At 45.9% G+C, this 27350-nt stretch overlaps 1 protein-coding gene and 2 non-coding genes across 3 annotated transcripts in view; 2 read left to right on the forward strand and 1 right to left on the reverse strand.

Annotated features, from left to right (window-relative positions):
* Nucleotides 1–27350, reverse strand: part of LOC120948316 (dendritic arbor reduction protein 1) — a 321415-nt gene that overhangs the window by 57373 nt on the left and 236692 nt on the right. The window lies entirely within an intron of this gene.
* Trnar-acg (transfer RNA arginine (anticodon ACG)) lies at nucleotides 7545–7617 on the forward strand. The gene has a single exon. It is a non-coding gene; the product is annotated as a tRNA-Arg (tRNA).
* Trnaa-ugc (transfer RNA alanine (anticodon UGC)) lies at nucleotides 23171–23242 on the forward strand. Its single transcript has one exon. It is a non-coding gene; the product is annotated as a tRNA-Ala (tRNA).

The following is a 27350-nucleotide window of genomic DNA, read 5'->3' on the forward strand; positions in this document are numbered from 1 at the left end:
GAGCAGCGGGGCGAAACCGAAACGAAACGTGAAAAAAACGGAAAAACCTTAAACTAACGGGAGGTAGCGTGGGTTCGGGGGTGGTGGGTTTATCTGCTTTTCCGAAAATCGCTTCAAAGCTCACACCACACATCGGAAAAGCTACAAAATGTTTTGCTCGGAAGAAATTAAAAAACACACACACACACATCGTCAAGCAAGTACAAATTACTTCGAATGAGAACTTAATCTTCGTAAGGTGCAAATTAATGATGGACTATGCGTGAACCATTGGAGATGGAGCAGGGCATTCATATCAAGATAAAGTAATTAAATTTGTTTGTTTTTCGGAACCATTTTAGCATGGAAATGAATGCAAGGCCCCGTTTTTCGGGTAGGGTTTAAATGAAGAGCGCTCTTACTGGAATGTGGTTGTGGCTTTTGCGCTTGACGGCGGCGCATCGATGTAATCAGTCCGTTAGCACCAATCTCAGGCATAAAACCTTCTGGCCAAAAACTACTTCTCAAAAGCTATGAACCGCTCAAACCGACACGGTCGCTCGGTTGAATGGTTTTGATTGGAGGTGACACATGAAGAAACTCATTGCCTAGGCACAAAGTTTCGGGCGCCACGTGACCCGTTCCGTGGGTGGACAGAGAGAGAGAGAGATGCGAAGGCTTAAATAAAGTTTGCAAAAGTGAGTTTGCATCTTCAAGCTCTCCTATTTGTTGTGATTGATTTAGTACGGTGAACTAATTTCCGTTTTTGAAGGAGAGAACTACGTGAAAGACATCCTTTTACACAATTCCAATCGAAATCGAATGTATCAGGCAAATAAACACACATATAAACATAGACACAGACTGGTGTGTGTGTCCTTTGAAGCGCACCGTATGCCAGCAGCTACCCTTTCCGGGCAATAAGGCAAGTGTTAACCAGGAGATTATATGATCCCTCTTGGCTAAGCACCCCATAATTAAGGGTTTGGATGGAGAGAGGGAGAGAGACAAAAACAGAAATCCTTCGTTGGCAAACAACGGATCACGGGCACACAAAGGTTCTCTTCTGTATCTCCACGCTCTTCCCTCTTACCTTGCCCTCCCTCTTACCTTACCATCGCTCTTGTTCACTCTCTCTCTCTCTATGCATCTCTGCAGTAGTAAACGACCGGCATTTTCCTCGTGGTAGCTCATGCGCATGCGCTCCGAGAGGAAAAAGCTCATGGGAAGCCGGACATAGAAAGGAAGGAGGAGGGTTGTGATGATGGTGGGAAAAAAAAACTACACCACACACCCCAGGATACGGTTTTCCGGTAAAGTTAAAGGAAGGACAAACCTTTTGATGGCATCCGTACCAGAATCTTTCCTCTCAGAGGATCGTATTCAAAGAAGGGAGGGATGTTTTTTTTAAATATATTCTCCACATTGCTGCTGCTACTTCTCGCTACGCTGTGTTTATAAGGCTGAGCAAAATTTCAGTAAAGTAATCGAAGGAATAGACTGAAACGAGGACACACATCCACACACGAACACAAAAACGTGAAGGAAAACGTGTGTGCTTCGTTTAGGTACGTGGTGTACCGAAGAGAAGGATTGCTATTCCGTCAGCCAGCAAGCATAGCACATTGTGCACACCTAAAGGATTCGATATTCATACCTTTCATCCACTCTCTCTCTCTCTCTCTTTCTATCTCTCTTCTGCTCTCCTCTGTCTCATTGCGGAAATGGTTAAACTAAACGTAAATCTTGCATGGGGTGCTCTTTATTCAAAAGCCCTACTTTCTTCCAGTCTTAGAACTCCTGTTCCTCATCTTTCTCCCATTTGTGTGTATGTGTGTGTATGTGTTTCCTCGTCCCTTCCAGCGCCTGTCACCGTGGGCTTATGTCAACCGGGTGGTAGCCTCCCCCTTGGTTGGTGTATGCTTTATTAACCACTGAATAAGTTATCACTTTATTGCAGGAATTTAATCAACTGAACTTTGCCTTTCAGCCCACACACGCTTGCCGGTGCACACACACACATACACACACACATGTGCGCGGTACAAGTGATTGAAAGCATCATTTCCTTCAGGAAGGTGGCCATTTATGAAAGCGCGGCAAACCTGCGCCCCTTCTGCAACGTACACGCTTCATCCACGCTTCAGGATGCGCTTTTCCGCCGTGCGGTGAGCATGATGCTTTTGTAATGCTTCTTTCTACCCCCCAAAAACTGCCAACGATTGTGGGTGGAAACAATGCTGACTCTCGATGTGGAAAATTGAACCACACTGTGGTATAAACACACAGCCCGGGAGGAAAGCTGATGGAAGGTTGAAGTGTTCGTATCCTTCGCTTTCAAAGTAGGGGCGCAAAAGGTTTTATTGATTGTGTCCTGTGTGTGTGTGTGCGTGTGTGATTTGCCTATTCATAATTTAGCGTCAATCAAAGTTTTTCGGTATTCCGAGTGCTCATTCTCCATCGCCACCAGTCCATTCGGCTCCGGACAAGTGGACTCGGGAGACAAATGCTGTCATCTGCCGCTGTTGCCTGTTTAAGCGCGTTTGGTTGTGGGGACATGTTCACCAAGCGACAGCAGCAGCAGCAGCTGGCCAAGTGGTTTAAAATTTCCAATTAACTGCAAACACCTCCCACCAACCCACCACGGGACCGGACTGGGACACCGATCGGACGGATTTGGCAATAAAATGAATGAGACACCTTCCTTTGCTAACCGAGTTCCGTTTTACAGGACGCTGTAAAGACAGAGTGGCGTGGCGTGCCACCTGTGCGGTGGGAGGAAATTACGTGACAGCGTTCGGTTTTCTTGATTTCTTGAGCTATCCGCTGGTTCAGGAGGGAAGGAGCGGGAGCTGTATTATGTTGTGTAGTGAAAGTTTTGTGCATAAATTAGAACATTTGCATTTTACGAGTGATTTCAGTGCTTTGATCGAGCCATGGGAGGTTTGCAGACTTTCTTTATCATGACAGAAGACATTTTAATGTGTATAAATAATTATCTTCTTTGTCATGTTTTCGGATAAAAACTTCTACAAAGCATCTACGTTTACGTGGGAATAAAAATCAATTTTTGAAGTGATACCGGGCGTCATAGTGCGATATACGAACTATATACAGGGTTTACCGGTCCAATAAACAACTGTCCCAAATTCGTCTCTTGATCTATTCACCTCTGTCTACCACTTGTTCACACGTCAGATGAACTACACAGTCCAATTGAATGCACAATCGTCGATTTTAATTGCACAACTGTCAAATTGCGCACGGTCCAAGATCTTCACTATCTTGCAGGCAGATCTTGCAGATGGCAGAATACGGACATAACACATGCAATATCGACGCAATGAGCTTTTTTGAATCCCCGGCCAAACTGATAAGGCTAGTTAGAATGACTATGATCAATGTCATTTGCCAGGTGAAGGTGGATGAAAAACTCGCAGGGCCTTTTGTTACGCGGTCTGCGCCTGGGGGACAGGGTTAGAGAGGGCCATTCGTGACTCGAGGGTGGAGACCACGGGAACCATCCTCTATAAGTCATCCCAGATCCTGGCATACGCTGATGATATAGACATCATTGATCTGCGGCTGTCCTATGTAGCAGAAGCCTACCAATGTTTCGAGCAGGCGGCAGAGAACCTTGGATTGCAGATGAACGAGGCAAAAACCAAACTGACAGTGGAAACCTCAGCGACCCTACCAATAACAAATCCAAACTTACGTAGGCGTGACGTACAGATAGAAGAATGCACTTTTGAAGTCGTCCAAGAAATAATCTATCTCGGTTCAAAGGTCAGTAACGATGGAAAGCATGGAAGCTGAGTGATGCGCAAGGATGCTCATCGCCAACCAGCCATTCTACAGTCTGAGAAAGCAATTCACCTCAAAGATCCTGTCGCAACGGACGAAGATATGACTATACAGGGTTTTCAATGATATTATTGACGTGTTCAGCGAGTTGTTGATTCGTTCGGGCATATAATTGACACTTTCAGCGAGATATTGAATTGTTCGGAAGCAGGCGTTGACAAGTTGGGCGATACTATAGAGCTGTCACTTTCGTACCCCTTGGACTGCAGCTTGGATCATTCTCATCAGAAGGTAAACAAACGGTTTTCGTAAAAATATGTTTGTTTTAACTAATTCATGTATTAAACAGCTTGGGGAATGATTATTAGCTACTTTTAGGACTTTTAAGAATGAAAAATTGAACCCTGCGGCACAGTGTGTAAACAAAACAAATGACAGCACTACAGAATCGCTGAACATGTCAACGTCTGCTTACGAACAATTCAATATCTCGCTGAAAGTGTCAATTATATGCCCGAACGAATCAACAACTCGCTGAACATGTCAATAATATCATTGAAAACCCTGTAAAACACCTATTTAGTACCGGTACACGCATACGGTTATAGCGCCGGTTAAGTAAGTAAGTAAGCTTACACTAACTGAGGTGTCTATTCAAAATGATAAATGTTAAAAACATGTGGACAGGTTTTTATTGGACTGGTAAACCCTGTTATTGTCAAAGTAGTAAGAACTGTGTACAGAAAAGCATATTTTGGGGTTATGTTTCAGAATTTTCCTGATTCTTTTGGCTTACATGTCGAGTTATTTCTAACTTCTTGTTGTACATATTCTTCTTGCCCAAAATATGCACTCTCTTCCATCACACTCCGGTCCTTCGAATCACTATCACCACATGCTTATCATAATTTATCAATTTCATTTCAACAATTTAATCAACACATCTCCTCGATCGCCTACTATCCGGTACGGATAATGATCCATTGTGTGTTACCTTTACCTTGCCGCGATTATTCTTCAAGCGTTAAAGTGGGAGAAGAAGCAACAAACAAAACAATCCGAACAAAAACGAAAAAAAAAACAACAACAGCAACCAAACCGGACATGAACTTTGGCCACGGAAGCAACCCCACTACTGCTGCTGCTGCTTCTCGCACACAAAGAAACATGCTGCGCCGTGAGAGCGTGTGTGCACGGCGTCACGTACACTGGCTGGGCCCCCTTCTCCTCTTTGTACGAGACAGCGGCCGCTCACAGACTCATGTTGCTTCCGTCCGACATTGCGGACGGCTGGCCCTTTCGCCTTCGATTACCGTTACACCCGTTTCAGCGGGCCGATGGGAGGGGAGGCAAATTCTTCTTCTGCAGCCCAATAATTGCATACAATAGAGCGAGAGTGAAGAGGAGGGCAAACATTATCCATTACACCACAGCGCCACAGCTAACCCACTGAGAGAGGTATGTCTCAAAAGGGTTGGTTTGGTATTTTATTCAGCTTCTGTCTACCCTACTGGCGGCTGTTCGTTTACAGTTCTTTTCGTTTGCGCTGCGTATGGGGCGTGCTTGGAGTGGATTGTTCATTAATTTCAGCCACAAAATTTAACTGAGTGTATACTTTATCCTTTGCATGGTTTTTAACTCATAAAAAGGGACACGATCATGTTGATTGGAACATGTTCAACTATTCATAGACACCAATCAGCCAATTGAGACAGAGAAAACATAAGAACTATCTGCTCACCGTACCACAACGAGCATGGTAGGAGAGATAGTATTACAATGGAAAACGGTAACTACAGAACTTGAGAAAAGAAAGATTAAAACAAATTGAGTAGCTAAAGCCACTAAAAAACCCAACCACTGTGTCACTGGCTTTATGTCATATCAATGGGCGCTTTTGAAATGCAAACTTTGCCCCCTCTTTCGCTCTCCCTTCAGCCCGCTCGTTTCAGCCCGAGCACAATGGGCTGGGCGAAGGTGGTTCGGTTGAAAGGAAGCATGCCAACCATATTATGCACGTACTTTTGCAACGTAAGTACAACGGAGCCTAGGAAAGCAAAAGCCTCGCGGCTGAACTGCTCTCATTCTTGCTCCCCACCCTTGAACAATGTCACCGGTGTGTGTATGTGTGTGTGTTTATTCAGAAAAAGGAGCTTTCCCGTGTCCTGTGTCTGCTTCTGTGGATATGGTTTGCTGCTGAAGAAAACTGAACGGCACTCACTGTTGCGAACGGACGCTTGCTTGCAAGATGAAGCCGTCGCGAACGGTGCCACGTTTCGGAACCGAGGGCCCGAAACGAGACAAGCGCGGTGAAGCGGGCCCGTATGCTGGGGTTTGTGAATGTATTTGCATACATTTTCCTATCCACCCACGAGTGCGCGCGCGAAATGCCCTTGGCCAGTGCCGGTTGCGGGCCGTTTTTCTTTCCGTGGGCAAATAATTGTAAAGACGAATCCGCAACGAAAGGTAACACGGGCTATGTTTACCGAGCCCGGTGGTCAATTTACAAATGTGTCGCCGCCTACCCATCATCAATGGTCGTCAATGGTGAATGGAATGAGTGATTCGAATAGTTTCTTTCAATACCAAAACAAAACTACTAACCCAGTTTTTTTTGGAAAAAAATCAACAAAACAAACAAATATAACATCAACTGAATCTTATACACTTTCTAGCGGTTTTCGTATGCGTTAGTGTTCATTTTCTTACAAAAGTGTACTCCCGAGAGTGATTTGGAAGTTTCCCCCCTTCACTACCCAAAAACCCTACTCCTATCGATGAAGACAGATGACAGCAAAATTGAAAAAGGACCAGCACCGAAGAAATCGATACTGGGCGCGCGCGCGATGTTGGAGTTCGGGTCCTTTCCTACGCAGAGCGCTCCATGGCTTCGACGAGTCAGCTGACATTGACATAAATTCGACGAATCGAACGTTTTGTGTGTGTTCTGTGCCATCCTGTCCCGTCCCACCGTTACAGCCCACTTCATCCCTTCGTGGGGGAGGGGTGTAAGATGTGTGAGGGTGGTGGAAAATGTGTGATTTATGGTGCTACTTTACTGCTCCCTTCCTTATCGAAACGGTGGTGGTGGTGTTGGGGCTATGGAGGTGAAATCAATTCAACCAACTTTTTTGTCTGCACTCGTTTTGGAGAGATTTGTTTTTCCGTACTTTCCGCCTTCATGCTGTAAGGATAGTGGGGAAGAGCGTTGCTCGATACAGGCCACGATTTTGCCTTCCTCTACAACGTACACTGTAAGTGTAGCACCATAAGGAAAAGGATTACAGGGAGCTGTGTTCAATGTTAAACTCAAAGGCTCGAAGTACATAATGACACTCTTTCTTTTGATCAGTTGTATTGTGAAGGAGTTATTGAACAAAGTGAAATAATAAAAAAAGAAAAAAAAAGAATTAAAAATATTGAACACTATTGAAATTAATGACATATTTCGGTGATATTCAAACAATCGGTTAAATTAATGAATGTAAGTATCTGAACAATAAATTGTAACACAATAAATACTACGTTCAGTATTTTAATGTACTTGAAAGAAATTTCAGAAATTGCCTATTGCGTCTGAACGAATGAGAGGACAAGGAAATGTGCAACAACGAGTAAAGCCAAAGCGGAAAAAAGAAAACATCCAAAGAAAGAGGATAGAATAAACAAAGAATCGAAGAACACAAACGAAGCAGAAAATTACAAACAAACGATTCTCAAACGCATCAGAATACTTGCTAACACTCCCTTTCCCAACGGGTCCTGTGGCGCAATGAATAACGCGTCTGACTACGGATCAGAAGATTCCAGGTTCGACTCCTGGCAGGATCGCTCGACGAGATTCTTTTTTCCTGCCTATGTTATTACATACTCAACAACACAAACTTCTGTTTTACGTCTTCAACACACGCTGCCTACTCACGGCACCCCCCACCCGCTAGTAACACCAATTAAGCTGTGATCCACAGCCCTTCGCTTGCAGTGCGAAACGTCATCCGCAACAAACAAAGCATGCCCGCCCGGGCACGGTCAACCGTGTGGTGAGACGAGCACTGCGCACGCGTAAACAAATTAAATACCCTGCCTTTCTACCATCTTGCCCACCCGAAAGACGCCCTCCCGTGTGTTTGCGGCACGTGTAACGGGGTGTTGTGCGCTGCCACCGTCTCCAGATAGTGTGTTTGGAGCAGCGTTAGCCATTGAAGGGGGTTGTGTTTCGTACGTACCGACCATGGAGTGGATGGAAAAGAATTTATGTGTATATATTTAACGCTGGCGACAACTAGAGTCAGAATGAAGTTGAGTGTGTGTGGAAGGGGGGGGGGATGACACACAGTCCCGAACTTAGTTGGTTGCGCAGTGGCAAACACACACACAGCACTGATAATAATAAAATCGAGAAAAATGTGCCCATCGCATGCAATTCCCATTGGGAAGGTTGTTTTTGTAGCAGCACACGATTCTCGTTGGGTTTTCTTGTTTGGTTTCCGATCTTGGTCGTTGGTGCGACCTCACGCAAAGCACTGAACCAGTTAATGGTTGAGCCGAGCGAAGGAGAAAGAGAGAGAGAGAGAGAGAGAGAGAGATAAAGCGAAAGGGTAAGCAGCATAAAGCTGTAGCTTTCTGTTACCACTCTGTTAGGGGTTCGATTGTCGATGCGAAATGAACACGAGAGCGATGCGATAAGGAGCACACCGGGGTCGATACAGATATCGGGGATACGTGAGAAGGTTTTGCTGTAAGAATGGAGCACACAATAATTCTCCTTAAAGAGACTGTTATTTGATATTATTTCGGATAGAACGATCCATTGCCATCGGTGAGGGAACGGAACTTCCAACTCGCCAAAAACAAACAGAACAAACAAGCTCTAGCGAGACACACAGCAGAACCTTCCCGTGTTATACTAATTTAAATTAATCACTCTTGTTGTTGTTGTGTCTTTTTCCCCCTTTGTGCACGGCTTTACCAAATGCCACACCGTTCCGTTGAAATGTGTTGAAATCACTCTTTTTGGTGTGTCCATTCCGTCCGAGATCGCGGCCTTCGCGAGTGCAGGAAATCATCGGCAAACATGGCAAAACATGCCACCATCACCACCACCACCGTTGGATGCAGCAGCAGTACTCCACAGCCTTGACCTCTTCCCTCGCCTTCGCCGGATTTGTTCACCTTCTCTGCGAGTGAGTAGATGCGCTTTACCAGCTCCTGTCGTCTCATGGGGCTCACTGCCGCCCCTCCCCCCCATCGGCTGCCCTCTCTACACTGTTCCAGTGAGTGCCATTCTCTCGCTCTCTTTTGGGTTTTACTTCTTTTTTGTTTTGTTTCGTTGTCACACTACACGTGCTACACGTGTCAGGTTCTATTTTAGCCAAACCTGAAAAATGTGACGTTTTTTTTCACTGCCGATAATTTCTGACGAACGTATCTCTCGTGCCGTAGTACCGTACGAGGTGACGGGGGAGGTTGAGCACCGATAGGTGGGTGGAGCGCACGATAGAAACCTGCAGTGACAGGGGGTTGTATGCCACGGGCGGTCACACTGCTGTGTGCATTGTGTGCGCGCGTATTTGGCCGCCTCGTCGCGTATCGCGCGCGCATCGATCACGGAAACGTGCGAAAGATTCGCGACACGTGACCGCGCGTTGAAACTGCGCTGTGGATGAGGTGCGGTAGGATGGGACTGGTTGAGAGGACCCCCCCCCCCCTCCGCAAGGGAGGATGTCAGCCAAACAAAACAACTCAAACTGTGCGCAGAGGAAGAGAGAGAAAAAAAGCAGAGGTAAGAGGGAGCTATCCACTGCGTTTTGGTGAGATGAACGTGAGCCAACTGTATCTCAACTTGTCTCATCAATATTCAGCACCGAGCAGAAAGGGAATTCCCAATTCTCCCCTCTCGGACACTATTTGTGCAGCAAATCATAGCAGAAAGAGACATAACTGTAGTAAGAATTTGCATATTTTAATCGCAAAAATTATATTATTTCATCCTAAAGCACAGAATACATTATTAACCCTTCACCCGTTGTAAGTAGCACACAACCGCACACGATACTGCGTGCGAGCGACAATTATGCTACTGATTACGCCACTTTGCAAAGCACCTCCTTCTCCCTTGGCACCAACACTCTCACCCAACCGAAACCGCCCGAAAGTCGCAAAGTCACAATTTCGATTGTGGCGCGTGCCTTTACCGCGACCAGTTTGCCACGTTAAACACACACACACACACGCTCATTGGCTGGCACAAGCAGCATTCGCGAAGGCATACGATCCCCGCTCGATCAACCCTTCACGCGCTAACACGCGCTGCTCCTTCTTGATCTCTCGGGAGTGCAAAAACAGCGGCCAAACCATCGAGCGAGACGCCGAGCGCGTTGTCGCTATTCTCACAGCCTCTAAAACTTCGCTTCTTCTTTCATCCGTGCAAGTGTGTGTGTGTGTGTCTGTGTGTTTTTTTTGCGCTGCTGTTTTTGCACGATCGCCGTTCAGCTGTGTGTGCCGCGAGTCGTAGCGCAGCAAGCTCTGTGGCCCTGCAAGGTCCTCTCCTCCTCCCTGCAACCACCGTAGATCCCCCCCCTCCCACCCCCCATTACCCTTTTGAGTAGCACACAGCTGCAGCCCTGAAACGAAAAGGGAAGAAGGAAAATCGCGCAAGCACGCGCTAGCAAGCGAGCGCGCGCGCACATACATCGCCAACGCTGCTGTATTGGTGAGTGAGCGGGCGGGCGCGCGCGCGAAACACGATAAAACAAAGGAACGCTTTGTGTCTCGGTGAGCCGGCGATGGGGCGGGAGGGTTTTCGGAACGAAAATCGATTGAATAACGGCAGTGGCTGTGTGCGGGGGGGGGGGGGGGGGGGAGTATCTTGAGCGAAGGGCGTACGGCGCACGGAAGTATACATCGCCGTGCAAGAGCATCCCAGGAACGAATGGGGCGGGTAAGGGTAATGATTAATTTTATTTATGAGCTGAGGGGTTGAGAAGTAGGGACGGGGTAGTGTTTTTTTTTTGTATTATTTCTGCTTCATCTTAGCTTCATCTATTTGATGGTAACGATACAAAGTAGATTTTATTTGATTTGTTGTCGTAAAACAAGTCGACATAGTGATATCATTGAACACACTACAGTCACCGGTAACAGCTTAATAACATCTGTATAAGGGTCAACTGTGAATATCCAAGGCATAGGTTCGAAAGTCTAAATTCAGGATTCATCTTTCAATACATGTATACGTTACATTTACATTTTAAAGTACATTGCCTTATGGGGCGCACTTTTACAGGGTTTCCCACGATTTATTGATCGGGTTTTTGATTCGTTCCCATAATTTGTTGGTATCGTCCGAATGGATTTTAATACAATTGAACCAAAAAATTCTGGGAAATGCCCAAAAAAATGTGGTTACATATCAAAAAATATTTGGGAAGCAACCAAAAAATAATGGGAATAAATCGTGGTGAACCCTGTATTTAATATAAGATTTTGTTAAGGGTTTTTTTTATATGGAAAACAATCAATCAAAACTGAATTCCTCACATCATAGCCAATTGTTAGGATTCTATCACCATGATAAAATTACAGACGAGTAGTCCAAAACGGGACCTTAATTTCTTTCCTAATAAAATTAGTTCTGTGTGAAAAATAACTCTTAATTGATTTATTTCATATTTACTTTTTCTTTATTGTCAATTCTGTTCTTAGTTCTTAGTATCCAATTTACTATGTTAGATGTAACAAAGCCAAGTTTTGCTCATAATTTCGTTACAGTGTTGTAAAGACTTCCCCCGTCTGCCATGTACTTTTGAGTGGATAATGTAACCCATTGGTATTATTCTCTCATTTTGCCACAAGTGTTTTCCGACACTCACTAACTCTTTGTGCGTAATTACAAACAAAGCTCAGTTCAAGCACAAAATGCTCACTGAAAAGGCCCATTTTATTCGAGCCACGCGTTTTTTCCAAGCAATTGTTACCACTAAAATGTAACCCAAAACTAAAACATAGGACAGACCATTTTGCTCAGTAGAAAATCAACCATAACACGTTACATTCAACAGCTACTATTTTCACATGAAAATCTTCACCGGCAACAAAGCGCAACTTGAAGCACACCTTCACACCCGCAAGGAAGGAGGAGAAGGGTAGCCCGTTTGATCTGAACCACCGCTACACCTAAACACTTTACTTATAACCTACAAATTAAACCCTCCTCTCCGAAAGCGGCCGAAACCCTCGAACCAGCGGAAAGTAACAACGTTCGCCAATGTGCTGGCGGTTTTTTTCCCCCCTCCACACGTTTTCTGTCCCTTTGCTGGAGGTTTCGGGAAGTTGTTCAACCGTCCTGCACACACACACACATACACACGGGGAGCAATGCTGCCCCATTCTTATGGATCAAAGGGAAAGGCAGTACGTGAGCTGGCGTCAAGTGGTTGTTACGAACTTTCGGTCCCCACTTCGTGCTGTTTGGGCAAAGAGAGTGAGTGTGTGTGTGTGTTTAACGTGAAGGGGTGGTTTAAGTACAGGTGAAATGATAGGCGACATAATACACACACACAGCACAGCACAGCCTCAAGCATAACCTCTGATAAGAGCGGCCGCCGCCGTCAGTGCAGGTGGAAAATTGGCGATGGTTCCACACCAAAAGCGAGATTCGTTCGCTTTCTCGTTCGACTCTGGTACGACTGAGATGCAAGAGCGTGGCGATTCGTTGTGTTTCAATTACGTCACAGGCTGTTGTTTGGTTACCCCGGATTGGGGGTTGATAACAGCGGAAACTGCAGGATGGAAGGACACTATCCCAACCGTAAGGGTAACTCCCGAATGATGGTTTAATTGTGTATCAAAATCCAACGTGCGCTTTTTGAGCATATCAATATGCGCTCCCAGTAAGCGGCATAAAGCTGGCACTAATTTACTTTTCCACACATACTGTAAACCCTCCCTCAAGTGTCGTACCTCACCTTCCCCCCAAAGCGTCAAGGGAAAGCTTTGTCGACGGGCGAAACCTAAGCGACACAACAAACCATAACCACCGTCAAGGAAAATGCAATCAACTTGAAGTACCCTAACAAGCGCTGACAACAAACGCTGCGGGTGTCGGAGGAAGGTGGGAAAATAAAGTGCACCACCACCCAAAAAAAAAAAAAAAACCTACCAACATGAGCCCGCGCGCACAGTGGACCACGAGCTACGGCGGAAAAGCGATCGAGCATGAGAGCGAAAGCCCCCACGACAGCACCGCGAGAGAGCGAGAAGCGATTGTCTTTGGTCACCGGCGGGTGGTGTGGGGCGCGGCTGGCGGCAACGCAAGCACCCCGGCGACACAAAGGAAAGTAAAATGGGACACACAGCGGCGTTGGAGAATTTTTGGGAGCGAACGGTAAAACTCGGTCGGTCGGCTGTGTGTGTGCGGACGTGTCAAGATGACCTGAATACGCGAGTTTTCGCTAAGAGCGAAGAGAGTCTTTTGCGATTGAATATGATTGTTGTTGTTACTGTTGTTGATCGAACATTGCACACTATTGAGCCGATCTCTGCGTGCCAGTAAGTAAACAAAACAAACACACATTAATCCTCAAAAACACACACAAATGTTGAATCTCGTTCAGCACAGCAGCATAAGCGCGCAAAGGTGAAGCACGGTGCGGAGCGCTCGCGTGAGACACACACACGCACACACACACGATCGCATGCACGCTCTGTCCGTTTTCATTTGTACGACCTTCACCCTGACCAATAAACTCGTCTGAGCGACCTGAGCGGTGGCAAAAGCGGGACGGCAGCAGCGCACGATGAAACGCCGCGAGCGAGAAAACAAACGCATTCGCGTTGCCGCGCTACAACGCAACATTCGCTCCGCGCGCGCGCGCCACCGTTGCGCGCCCGTACGCGTCTCTCACCCCACACAGGCGCGCGTTGAGAAACCATATGATTGCGAGGACAGGAACATTTACTCCCACACACACAACTGCAGGCCCGCAGCCAGCTTTTCGCCGCTTTTCACTCGACTTCCGTTTGGGCCAAAAGGTAATCAACCACCGTGAAAGGGTGAAAGGGGAGGGAGGTGGTGGTTCAAAACACCTTCCCTGACCTTTGTTGTCTTTCAATTCCACCAGACGGGGAGGAGGGTTCGATCAATTGCGCCAAACGCACACACACGGCGCGTTTGGCTTCTTATCGCACGGGCAGTTGCAGGTTGTCGCATGTCGGCCGGGGTTGACCGATAACCGTGCGCCCTTAATCGCAACATTCGTTCCGAGCGATAACAGCGCCATGTGTGCCAAACTGCCCCCCCCCCCCCCCTCCCCATCCCACGCACAGTGACCATCATCGTTGCCGTGGGGGAAATCCACACATAATAAACTAACACCACAATCGGTGGCAAATCAAGACGCCGCTCACCGCTCCGTGGTCCGACACGTTCGTGTCTGGGTAAGTGAGTGTGTGTGTGTGTGTGTGTGTGTGTGTGTGTGTGTGTGTGTGTGTGTGTGTGTGTGTGTGTGAGTGCTTTGTCGATCATACGGTTTGGTGTGCCGTGGAGGGGGAGGTGGAGTACGTGGACGGAGCCGATCGACACTCGAGGCCATTATATTTGTGTGTTGAATAATGCTGACTCGGGTGGGCTGGTTTTATGCAACATGAAGGATACACACAAAACTTTTGTGGTAATTTATTTTCTAAACTTTTTACTGTAGAAAACCTGTTGAAATTGGTAAATTGGAATGCCGTTTTATGAACTGGAATAAAGGAATTTATACATTTCTATGTTAAATATGATAAAGTCCGTGTATCTAAATGTTGTCGCTAAATGTTGCTTCTAAGGCATACATTTCTGACAGTGCGCATCAATGTTTGACTGTAATGCATCAATTCGTGTCTGTAAGACAACAGTTTTGCTGCTGAAGCAATCACAATAAATTTACAAGGTATACCTATTTCGAGAGATTCTTTTTTCCCTTCCAAAACTTCCAAAATTGAGACATAACAATTGTTTTATTTCTATCAATTAGTTTATTATCTTTTAAACAATAATTCAATTTGCAACGCACGGTTTAAGATAATACTTAAAATTTTGTAAATAAAACGATTGACTTACAATCAAATTTTACAGCTTTAGAGACAAAAATTTATGTGTTAGAGGCAAAAATTGAGACACGTTGTCAAAAATTGATACCTTAGAGGCAAGCCTAGGTGTTGTACTTGCAAAATTAGAGCATCAACGACTGTAAAACAGATAATACGTTGCCCTTTGTAAAAGCCTTTTCTTCCTGAATAAATAACACAATAAAATAAGTAAACCAATGGATTGGAATCAATCCGATCAATATTAGATAACAGATAAGCTAGTTATATGTTTTATAAAGCTTTATAAAGCAAAACGGTCCAATTCCCACCAACCGACGTTCACAGCAAAAGTGATCAATTTAGAACCAATAAGCTTGTATGGATAAAAGGAAAAATCTTGTTACATTGTACTTAGAGATGTAAGCTGAAGCTTACTCATCATGCTTTAAAAATACAACCAGCAAACTATTATAAGCAGTGCATTAAACTTTTATGGACGCCGTGTTTTATGGGGTAATATTTCATCCAACTACTTGGTGCAAACTGTTCAGCGTTCTGTTCAGCTAATTAGAAAATTAATATGATGTTCTTTTTTTCTAAAAACAGAAGAAAAACATTATTTAACTAGTAACTGATTGTACCAACGTCCCACTCCCGAAAAGTGTTGTAATGTTTAGAAATATAACTATGACTCACCCAACCTTACATCAAAGCATCAACAAAGACAGGTGAAGCCTGTGATTGGCAAAGTTTTTAATTATTATTAATCTATTAAAATTAGCTATTGGTGTGCACACTTCACAAGGGCACAAATCCCAACGCTGGAAAACTATAAACCGGCGCGTCGTAAGGGCGAAAAAGAAGGTTGTCCGCTTCTCGCTTCTTCCCAAAACCGGCCCAACAGATGATGCGCCTCGCTGAAGGGTAGAGAGGAGTAAGGGGATCACTTTCAACAACTGTGATGCGGAAACCGGGTGGTGGCAGGCATCGCGAACCCACCGCGGACAGGTGTGTGAGGCCGTCCCTGCCGAGATAGCGATAGTGTGTGAGCGAGAGTCAAGTAAGCAGCGGAGAGAAAGAGATAGAGGGCGAGAAGCGCTGTGTTGCTTTTTTATTTTCCAGGTCTAGGCCGGTCGATGCCGCATCCGTGGCCATCACATCCCCTGACCGGTCGCGTCCAGTCGCGATCGCCATCGCTAGTTCCGGATTGGGTATACGGCGGCGGCGTCGTCATCTTGTCATACGGATATTTTGTTTTCCTACACCACCCCTTCTACTGCTGTGTCGGTAGGGGAAGAAGAAGAAGAAGAAGCATAAAAAACCACCCCAATCTGCTCACGCGGACTGTGCGGAGACTCCTCACTCACTCACAACCAGATCCGTGGCTCAGTCGCACGCACACGCACACACACGCCCGGACCATATGGGTGACGAGCGGTGTAAAGTGAGTGTACGCGGTGAAGGCTGCACGAAATGAACTGCATTGAACTGAACCTTCCCTTGCTCCGGGTACGCTGTCCCCCATCACTCACCCCCCTTGCACCAGAAACTGCTCCCCCCCCCCCCTTCCCCTTACTCGGATCTTCGGAGAGACGCGAAAAGTAAAAACAAAACACACAAAAAAAGGTCAACCTATATTGCGACGCCGTCGCAGAGTGCGCGCGGACCAAAAGTTGTCCTTGACGGACAATCAGCGGCGGTGGCGGTTGGCGGTTGTGGGTTGAGATGATGGCGCGCCGAACACAACCGAATGCCACGGCCTTTTTGACAGTGTGTCAGTGTGCGTCGTGGTCGCCGTCGTCATCAATCGGTGCTTCATTGCACGTGGCCAGCGTGGTTGCGTTGCGGAGGACGCGGGCTGTGGTGGTTTACCACCTCAAACAACGCAGATAATACCCTACTTGTTAGTGTGCCAGGGCCGCGTACGCCAAAACAGTAAAACCCGAAGAAAGGTGACCCCGGGGCTCGGGAAAAGTGGAAAAGATTCTCCACAAGACGGCACCGAGCAACTGTTTTCGCTTCTTCAGGAGCAACAGCAGCAGCAGCAGCAACACGATTGAGGTCAAACTTCAAACACACACACACACCCGGAGGGAATGATGCATCACTGAAAAGGGTGCTCTACCAGCAACGGATCGTCTTAATCTTAACGCGCTGAAGCTGACTAATACTGCGGGTGACGCGCAGCACTCCGAAAAGCTCCCCCAGGCCGAGACGACGCGTTTTGCAGCTCGACCATGACCTGATTCTACCGCTCGGAACAGGGTTGGACAAACAAACGTTGATATGCACCGGTAGTGGGATGGGAGCTAGCTGCCCTGCACACCTCCCCGGTGTCGTGAAAGTGTCTCGTTTGCGTGTCTTTGTGCAGAGCGCGCTGGGTGGGAAGAAATAATTTGAACTGTTTACACCGTTTGTGCATCATTTATCGGCAAGCAAAGTTGTGAGGCGAATGTGTCAAACACAAGCGAAAGATAAAGGCGACGGGTCCCTGTTTCCTTCTACTGCAACACACACACACCTGGCAGTGTTTTCTGAGATCTTGTTTTTGTACAGAAATCGTCCAAAGGGGTCCTACGAAGCCTAAGCAAAGTTAATAATTTGATCCCTTGCGTCTTGGTAGCAGTTTCCAAAGTGCACTCACACACACACACTCGTACAGGTAGGTTGGGAAGGGAACGTACCAACAGCATAATACGCAACCCATAGTGCAACAACGCGGAATAATATCGTTATGAAATGCACAATGAAAAGCAAAAGGCAAAATCAGCAGCACCAGCAGCACCAGACTGGCCACGTCTTACCGTCTTACGCGTGAACACGCACCAACACACACAGCAACATCTGTTCCGTTTTTTGTCCTTCTTCCCAGCTGACGCGACGCGGGAAACGGTTACATTTTCTTCGCCTGTGTGTCCTGGGGCCGTACCCCGATGGTTTGACAGTGCTGTTTGTGGGGGGTACTACTGTGAGACGCAGACAGACGAACGGGGAAAGGTTGTTGTTCCCTGTTGCGCTGCGCTTTCACCTCGGTGTGTGAGTGTGTGAGTGCGTAAGCCTGCCTGCACGCGGACACATGGGAACAATTTCCTTCTATTTGGCGTTTATATGATTGCAATTTTCGCTCACATTGAACGCAGAAGCAATAAGGTGGTGGACCTTTTTTTTAACATAAACACGGCACAGCTACCAGCTGGACAAACTGTGCATACCGATGATGTATGTAAACGGGTGCCGGAGCTGTGGATGGGAATTTTGACACATATCTTTTGACAGAAAGTCAATGAAATGATGACGTTTAGTGATGGTTAATATCTTGAATGGCTTCCAAATTCTCCTATTAATCCCTAAAGTCCGGATTACACTTACAGTGTAATTGAGCGTGAAATTTTAAGGTTTTTCTGCTATATTTCGTTAAATATTCATCAGAATACGGTTTTTTTTTTATTCAGAAAGAACGGCTTCGGCCGTATTGCTTAATGTTAGGGTATAATCATACAATTCAAATGATTGCGAGACATTTCCTTCTCGCAATTATGGAAGGACACCTTATTCCGGGTGTGCTTGGACAGTGCAGATATTATCCAATCCAAGTCCAATTCGTGGCAGGGGTCGAGATCGTGTTGTACGTTGTCATCCGGCGTACTTGTCCGGGTCATCATATGGATAGTCTTGGAGTTTTCGAAATATCCATTGCAGGTTCGATCCATTCCGTTTTGAACATTCCAGTAAGCGTCCAGTCCAGTAAGTCTTTATGAAGTTTAGCTTCCAACGCTTTCGAGTGACGGTATGCATCTAGCATGTTTTTAGGAACCTTTTTTTACGAAGGACCTTGTCCTAGCCCTTGGCGAGGATCTATATGCCGGGATCGAGAGTTGAAATCTTTGCAAGGACCTCATCCATGCAAAGATCTATCAGAATACGGTTTATCGTACACCAAAAGAAAGGATATTTAATTCCCTTGAATTGTTTACAAAGAATCATAAGGAAATGCATTTATTTCATTACCTCAATATGCTTTACAGTCTAAATAGTTGGGGAACTGAATATCCTTTCTGTTGGTGTACGATAAGCCATTTAAAAAAAATTAAAAACCACAATTTAAATTCACTTTCACTCAAGGTCTAAGGCGACTCTTATCTTATATACTCTTTGTTTGCATCGGAAATATCATACTTGAACATTATGAAATTTGCCTATATTTGCCTAAATGTTATAAAATATCTTTAAAGTTTTAAAGCATTAATTTTCTATTACGTTTCACACCCGTCAAAATCCCCATCTAAGTGGTAATGATTAATGATTCTTTCCCATTAAAAAAAACCCATATAAATAGTAAAAAAAAAAACAAAATTTTAAACACCATAAAAAGCACATCATACGCCTAAACAGTTTAACAGTGCGCCTCAAGAAAGATGCTCTTAACGCTCGCGAGTTTTTGCATTAGTTAATTAAAAGTTGTACACGCACACACACGCATGAAACGACATCCAAATAGCAAACAATAACAAAAAACTAACCGACATAAAACGTCCACAAAAGGGCCACCAACCTTTGCGCTTTTTGTGCTGCTTTTGTGAACAACAAATAATAATAAATGCCCCAATCGGGTTTAATACACACTCACAGACACCTGTTCAGGACAGTAACAGGATGAAACCGATCAATGTTCGACAGGATGGGGAGGGGAAGAGAAGCGAGCAAAAAAAAACAACCACAATCCTGCCACCCCACGGTCCAAAAGCGGCCAACGGGCAGACGCGCAAACGAAACAAATGGAAATGTATGTGACTGGTTCTGCTGCTGCTGCTGCTGCCACCACCCATAAGCTTTTGTTTGCCACCACAAATTGCAACACAAACACGGGGACACATACACATAAGCTTCACGCGAAAACCCGACACAGATTAAAAAAGCCGTGCTTTTTTGTGCTGTTTTTTGTTTTTCCTCCGCAAGCGACACCTTTGCACGATATGCTCTCGTCGAGTGGCAATGTGTTGTGTGGGCAAGGGTAGTTGACTCGATGGGCTGGGGGGAAAAAGCGTACAAGGGGTTAATTCCGATTTTTTGTTATTTAAATTTGTTGGCGTTTAGTTTTTTAAGCGCTAAACAATTACTTACAGGGATTGTTGAATAAAAAAACAGACCCGAAACGATTTAACATCGACCTTTGGTTTCGACGTTGCAACAGAGAGGAAACCCTACAACAGTAGCGTCTTCACAAAAAGCATACCCGAAACTTGTCAATTTGGGAATTGCCAAGCAAGAGATGTCCCTCACACTCATAACCACACACAACAACACTTATCGCATGGGAAACGGTAAACTGTCGACGTTATTCCCACACAACTCGCTGTGAGCCTTCTTCCCCTTATCAGCCGCTGAGAAGAGGAGAAGGGAAGGAGGGTTTCGGGTTTTCGCGGGCTTCATCAGCGCAAACAAAACGAGAAAGCACGCACATACGGAGCTACTAATGCGCTTATCTACCGAATGGCGTTGGTGCTAATCGTAGTGTACGCTTCTTCGCTGTACATTGTTGCATGCGCGTGCATCATCCAACGCCTAGTAGTGGATGTTCATGTTGCCACCGGTTTCGGAAGCTTGGCTGAGCCTCTTGGTACGCTGATTCGAAGCATCACAACACATACGCCGAAGCCGAACGTGTAGAGGTTTGAGCAATTCATGCTGTTCTCTCGTCCGATCAGTGCCGATAGGTCCTTGGTAAGATCATTTTCACGTCTCCTTTTCTTGCCTTTGCCTTCTTCATTTCTTGCTGTCTAGAACGATCACCTGCGCTCCAGTTCTGTAAACGAATGAGTTCCAAACACAATACTGCTGCATTCAAGAAGTTTCGTTCGAAAAAAAAACACACACACACAGCTATAGGAAGCTGTGCAAAGGCACAGAGGGAAAGCCAAAAGGTCCCTTTCGTCAGGCGCAAGCATTACTTTCTCTATTCTACCGTTTCACCTCCCAGCCTTTAAACACAGGTATGATGAAAAGGCTAAGCCCATAATCCACTGTATAGTGAGCGATTCATCTCATCTCGCATCTTGATTGCGGACAAAGAAAGAACCAAACCAAATCACCATCCTTTATTGCACGTTCAGCTCAGTTCAGGGAAGAATTTTTATTAACAAATTAATGATAAAGTATTGTAGTTCACCTACTCTTTGTCTTACGGCAAGATAATCGCCTGCGAAACGTGAGCGCCACCGAACACTGGCAACAACAAAAACCGGGCCCTACCAACCGCGTCTCGGGCACAAGCGGTTCGCGTGAAGTGATTTAAATTATGCTGTCATGCTTATCGTCTCACCAGGCCCGTAAACCACACCACCCCGCGGGGAGGAGGACATAGCATAAGCCGCTTTTTACTCGCCATCGCGCTCTGTTTTCATCCAGCTCGAGGATGGCTTTTATTTGTTTGCGCGACTCCGCGCTCTCGTACGACTTCAGAGGGCCCCACGGCCTGTGTTGCGTCGTTGTAACGCTCCCGAGGTGTGTATGTGTGAGAGGGAGAGAAGCTGCTTTGATGCCGCTGGTATGTCCCTCTTTGGGTTTGTTTCACTCCGTCTGGTCGTAGAAGCCTCCCCGGCATCTTCGCCAGCGCACACACACCCCGCGGAGATAAGCTCATGTTTTTTTTTTAAATGTTTTTTCGTTCGGGATAATCGACATCGACGATACATACTCTGCGAGAGTATGCTGCCGCCGCTACCAACGGAGAGAACAATCTGTGTGTGTACGTGAGCAAGAGACTCATCTCCTTGTTTCAATGGCGCGATTCATCAACGGCGTGTTTTGCTGCGTTTGATGCCGCTTGTGCGTGTTTGTGTGTGAATGATGCCAGAGGGGGATGATGATGATGATGATGATTGGAATAATAATATCAAACCCCGAACGGAAGCATGACTATATGCCGGTTTTGAATTAGTTTGTGTGTGTATGTGTGTTTTTGGTAGAAGGTGCAAAGGGAAAACGGAATGAAAAATAATACAATAAACCAAAATCGAAACAACACGGATCGAACGAATAGGGTGAGCGAACATACCGAGGAGTATGGAAAGAAATGCATCTTTAACTGCGAGCTAAACGCTATTCTCACCGGTGCAATCGCATGTGTACCGCAAAACGTCGTTTGAAGAGGGTAAAAGCCCCGAAAAGGACGCACACATACACATAGAGAAGGGCAGGCGCGCATGGATCAATGGTTTTCTTTTTCTTTTGCCCCAGCGTATATGGCGGGTTCGTCGTCACGCGGTCGTTGTTGTGCGGGTCGGACGGAATTTCCGGCGTAACTGCTCTCCTTTTGCCTTTTGCCGCGTGCGGTGCGCTGTTGGAGCAGCCAGTTAGCGTTCGTTGGATAGGTCATGAAAGTCTCAAAAAACCCACTCCAGATCTATGACCCCCATCGGAAGCGTGTTTTTTTTTTTGGTTTCGATTGTGAAAAAGGTTAGCGAGCTGGCGGGCTGGAATATAAGCGAAAGGAATAAAGCGGGACCAAATACTGCTGCTTTATGCTTAATCCTGACTGATGTAATGGCGATGATGTCTTCCACGCCCTCCCCGAGTTGTACGACCAGTGCTTACGTGTGCTTACATTCGGCTGGTACGCGTAATCTCAGTGCTCTCCATCACCTCACCTGCGCATCGATCTCTGGGATATTCTGGGTTCATCCCCTCCTGTTGCTTTCCGTTTTTGGCTCTCCATCGCACCATGCAACTGCACCGAACACCGACCGAATCTCTCTCCACAGACCAAGGCCTCATCGATGCCCCAGGGAATGGGCTGGTTGTATGGCAAGCGAAACGACCGAAGCTGGAACACAAATAACAACACCAAACGTACACTGAGAGGAAGCAGCAAAAACAGGGGGAGAGCAATTGCGGGGTGAGGGCGACGGCCCAGGGAGAAAATGTGTTAAAAGATCAACAACATCTGCGAGGGTCAGTCTGGTTGGCGACGAACGACTTTACCTCTAACCGTTTTCCAGCTCGCTTCCCCCACCCCTTACCCAAAGTACGTCACTGCCATCCGCCCAAGCCGCCGCGCGCATTATCGTGCTCATTTTGTGCCTCCTTTTTGCTTTTGTTGCTGGAACAGGAAGCACATATAGCGCACTTCGTTTGACGCACTTGAACCGTGGAGTTATTTGCAAAATAATAATAAAAACACTTCTTTGAGGTGAGCGAGTACGAGAGAGGGAGAGAGAGAGAGAAAAAGATCGCTCAATAAGTGAGAATGAGATCGTTGCCTTCCCCGCGCACTAGAGCTCACCCGTACGCTATTAAGCCGCCTTCTCACATCGGCGGGGATATAGCTCAGTGGTAGAGCGTTCGCTTTGCATGTGAAAGGCCCCGGGTTCGATCCCCGGTATCTCCAGCGAGAAGAGCTTCTTTTTTACATGCTCTACCCACACACACTATGCCATCGAGAACTTCATCCAGTTGGCTCCTCCAGGAGAGGGTATCAAAAACGGGACACAGTTGCGTCACCACAACAGGTCAAGGGAAGAGGAATCGTACGCGACAACACCTGCGTGTGCAACGAGAACTCTGTGAGGACACTCACTTCACACAGGAGATCCGGTTTATTACCCTCGTCGCTGTGTGGCAACACTGGGATCTGGAAGTTCAGCCCCGATCGATGTGTGTAGGAGGAGGTGTTGCTATCCTTTGCTTCCTCTCCCTTGCGTTTTTTTTTTTGATTAATGATCGTCCAATCCCGGGCAGAAGCTGGAACCTCTTTCGTCGTCTTAGTCGCCGCTGTGGCCGTTGTCGGTTCTTGACCAAACCGGCAACCGGTTGGGATTCGCGAAGAAGTTATAAACGCAATTAAGTCACACGGGCCGATGGAGAGTCACCGCCACCTCCCTCCCTCATCAACCCTCCTCCGCCCGGGGCTTGTCTTCGCCTTGTCCTCGCGACTCCATAAACAAGGGCGACTGTGTACTGCCTGCGCGCTGGCTCGGTTCGGTTTACAGCCTGTTTCTGTGCATTCTCATCGAAACGGTTGAATGAACTTCAGCGACCCGACCCGGCAAGGAGGGAATAAAAACCACGTAATATTGAATGGGAGAGTTACAGTGGGCAGGGGGTGTTTTTTGTGTGTAGTTGTGTGTTAAATTTTGTTAAGGTCATTTTTCGTCCCGGCAGCGATTGAGTCCAAAAAGTCAAGTTTATAGCAAATGATTAATTATGTGATTATGTTTCCGGTAGGTGGACCCCGCTAGTTTAAATGTCTCTCTTTCTGTTCAGAGAACCGTACCGTAGAGCTAACAATTTTAGTGGCAAAAATGGCTTCCCTAAACCGTCACAAACCTTCACACAGCTCCATATGGGACGAATGCCGCTAGCTGATGGTTGCCCTGCCGGCTAGAAGCAGCCAACAAACCGTGCCAGAGCTCGCGCCTACACACACGCAAAAGGTGAACGAGAGCGCATGGAAAGGGAACTTGACGAGCGGCAGACGAAAGAACCCAACCGACGACAAATAAGACGACAGGAGCAAGCCACCGCCGCCGCCGACGGGTACTGGCCCAGAAAGTTTGAACAGCAGGTCCGGATGGTCGTTGCCACCTGAAGGGTGTTTCTTTTTGCTTCCACTATCTCTCTTTATTGTGCTCGCTGCTCCGCGATGGCTTGTGGAAGTGAAAAAAGATACCTTCTTCCCGAGTGAGCGGAAATCAAACAAAACTTCCCCAAAAAAAAAATGTACAAAAGCACCTACAACAGTTGTGCAGGGATACGGTGGTGCTCAACAAATGAATCAAATAAACAGACACACAGCCACACAAACACAAACACCCGCACAGTATATGTTTCACTCGTTTCAAGATACAGTCCACGTAGCACGTGGAGTACACCATATGCTGGCTAAGGGTTTATTTCACGCTGGAGAAGGAACTTGATAGGCGTGCAACAGGAAGAAAAGCGGACGTGTATGCCTGCCACCAAGTATTATTGCTATTAACTTATTTTGGTTATGGTTTTTTGAGGGTTTCTTTTGACACATTGACACATACAGATGTCTGACTGACGAATTTGAAAGAAGTTTAATGTACGTAAAGAATTGTTCTCATACTGTTTTGTTATGCTTTTATAATCGGTTACACTTGTGAACTCGTTTCACTATTTATCGAAAGACGTGGAATGTATAACGTGTTCCTTTTGCCCGAAAAAATTAGATCAGAATCGAAGTTCAAGTCGCTATTAGGTTCCTATTTGTACTTAACAATAGTTCATTGTTGGTTGGAGTATGGGAAACTATCGTTTGTGAAATTAAAAAGGATAATTGTAAAAAGTAATAGGGCAAAATGAGCAAACCCGCTTTGTACAGGCAAGACTTCATTCCTTCAGACTTCAGTTGATGCATTCCACTTAAAATTTGGTGTTTTATGCATAACTTTGACCATTCTCAAGTATAAAGAAATACATGAAGCAAAGATAATTAAGTATAGCATGTTTGAAATGTTAGACTGCAGTAGAATTTCGAATGATTTTATTCCACATGCATAGTATGTCTTGCTACTCATGAAATTACATTATGATCTCAAAGGTGATGGTTTTTTTGCTACATTTTTGCTAAAATATAACAGCTAAAGTATGATGACCTTCTGTTCAACTAAAGTAAGCGGGACCAAATACTGCTGCTTGAGAACCACAACCAAATGCTCTGAAAGGTTATCTATCGAAAAAATCAATCTAGCTTGATAAGTGGACAAGTTATTGGAAAAAGAGTACGAATATGTTGATTGTATTTGCTGCTCCCTTCATTGTATACAGGTGTCCCCCGAGCTACGACTGTATTTGGGACCGAAAAAATGTCCCAAAACAAGGCGTAAGTCGAAAAAGTCGTATGTCGAATATCTATGAATATAAAGTTTATAACCGAAGTTGAAGAGTTGGAATTTATAATATCGTGTATTTTATTTAAAATAATGTTCGATAATGTAATAATTATATGTAATAATAAACTGTACACAATATAGATATTCAAGATAGGGCAGTTGTGGAATCTTTGGAAATGTGTGTATAACGGTTATCAGCGCAGATATTCCAAAAAATACATCAATTTCTTGTAGATGACAACTTTTAACTGTCAAAATCAAAATCGTCGTATCTGCGAATCGTCGTAACTCGAGGAGGTCGTAACTCGGGGGACGCCTGTACACAGATGCTGCGCCACTATTCCCTCTTTATGAAACTGTCGAAGTGCTGATATGCTCATATGTACAGTGCATATCTTCCTTCTTCTATTTGGCGTAACCGTCCTACGCGGACTGCCAGGCCTATTTTTATTATTCAGGCTTTCGAGACTTAATTCCTTACCACGTACCAGCCGGATAAATAAAGTCAATCCTTGCTACGGGGAGACGGTCCTCCATTCTAGATTTGAACCCATGACGGGCATGCTAATAAGTCGTACGAGTTGACGACTGTACCACGGGATCGCGTCAACAAAATACAGTGTAGTGCATATATCAACTATAATTTTGTAGATACAGTGATGGTTAGTCTAACTTAAACACACGGAAAATACGGAAAAATGTAGCACACCCAAACATAGTCAATCGATAGCCATGCGGAGTCAAACGTTGGCAAAGAATCAAGACCGAATGGTATTTAACATTTACACCGTGCCACCTTCCATAATCCAGCATCAATTCCAGCGATCTCAATTAAATCCAAACCATCGCCAACCACCATCATATCTCCCCTTTCCCATGCGTGTGAAAATACGTGAGCAGAAGCGGCATTCGCCGAGCGCTAGACAGCGGCAAAATAAGTGGTTTTTAGTACACGTAATAGCACAATACACCCACCACCCCCTTCCAACCAGCCCATCCTTAGCAGCATGTGACTGTGTGCGTGCCTGTGTTTGATGCCGTGCTGACAATCATGCTCGTTTCCGTCTCACCATAAATTTGCATCCCGTCTAATGTGCCCGCGGACGACGCGTCCAGAATTGCATTTTGCATCGTGTTTGTATGGGTGTGTGTATGTGTGTGTGTGTGCATACGGCACACTAACGAATGGTGCTCCCAGTGTCCCGCATATATCCTTACGAGCGGCGTTACGGTACCAGCACCAGGCGAGGTCCTTTGTTCCGCAAAAGCGAACCACACCACACTCGGCAGGATAGATTTTCGATTCGCAGTAGGCCGGTTGCGTAAGCGAGAGCGAGAGAGAGAGAGTTACCCTCGATTGTACGATGTTGTTTGCACTTCCTTTATCCCGATGGTGCTCCGAAACGGCCTGCCAGCCAGCCAGCAACCAGCCAGTGGAAAATGTTCATCTTTTCCCGGCTTTCCGACCCACGATCAAAATCTCCTGTGCCACCTCCACTCATCCTTGCGCCCGTTCCGGTTTCTACAAAACAGCTAAATATTCGTATCGAACACGTTTTCACAGCACCCGCTCTACGCTCCTACTACAACGTCCCAAGAGAGAGAGAGAGAGAGAGAGATAGTGAACGAAACGAAGCGAAC

The sequence above is a fragment of the Anopheles coluzzii genome, chromosome 2 (genome assembly GCF_943734685.1).
Source record: "Anopheles coluzzii chromosome 2, AcolN3, whole genome shotgun sequence".
Taxonomy (NCBI): domain Eukaryota; kingdom Metazoa; phylum Arthropoda; class Insecta; order Diptera; family Culicidae; genus Anopheles; species Anopheles coluzzii.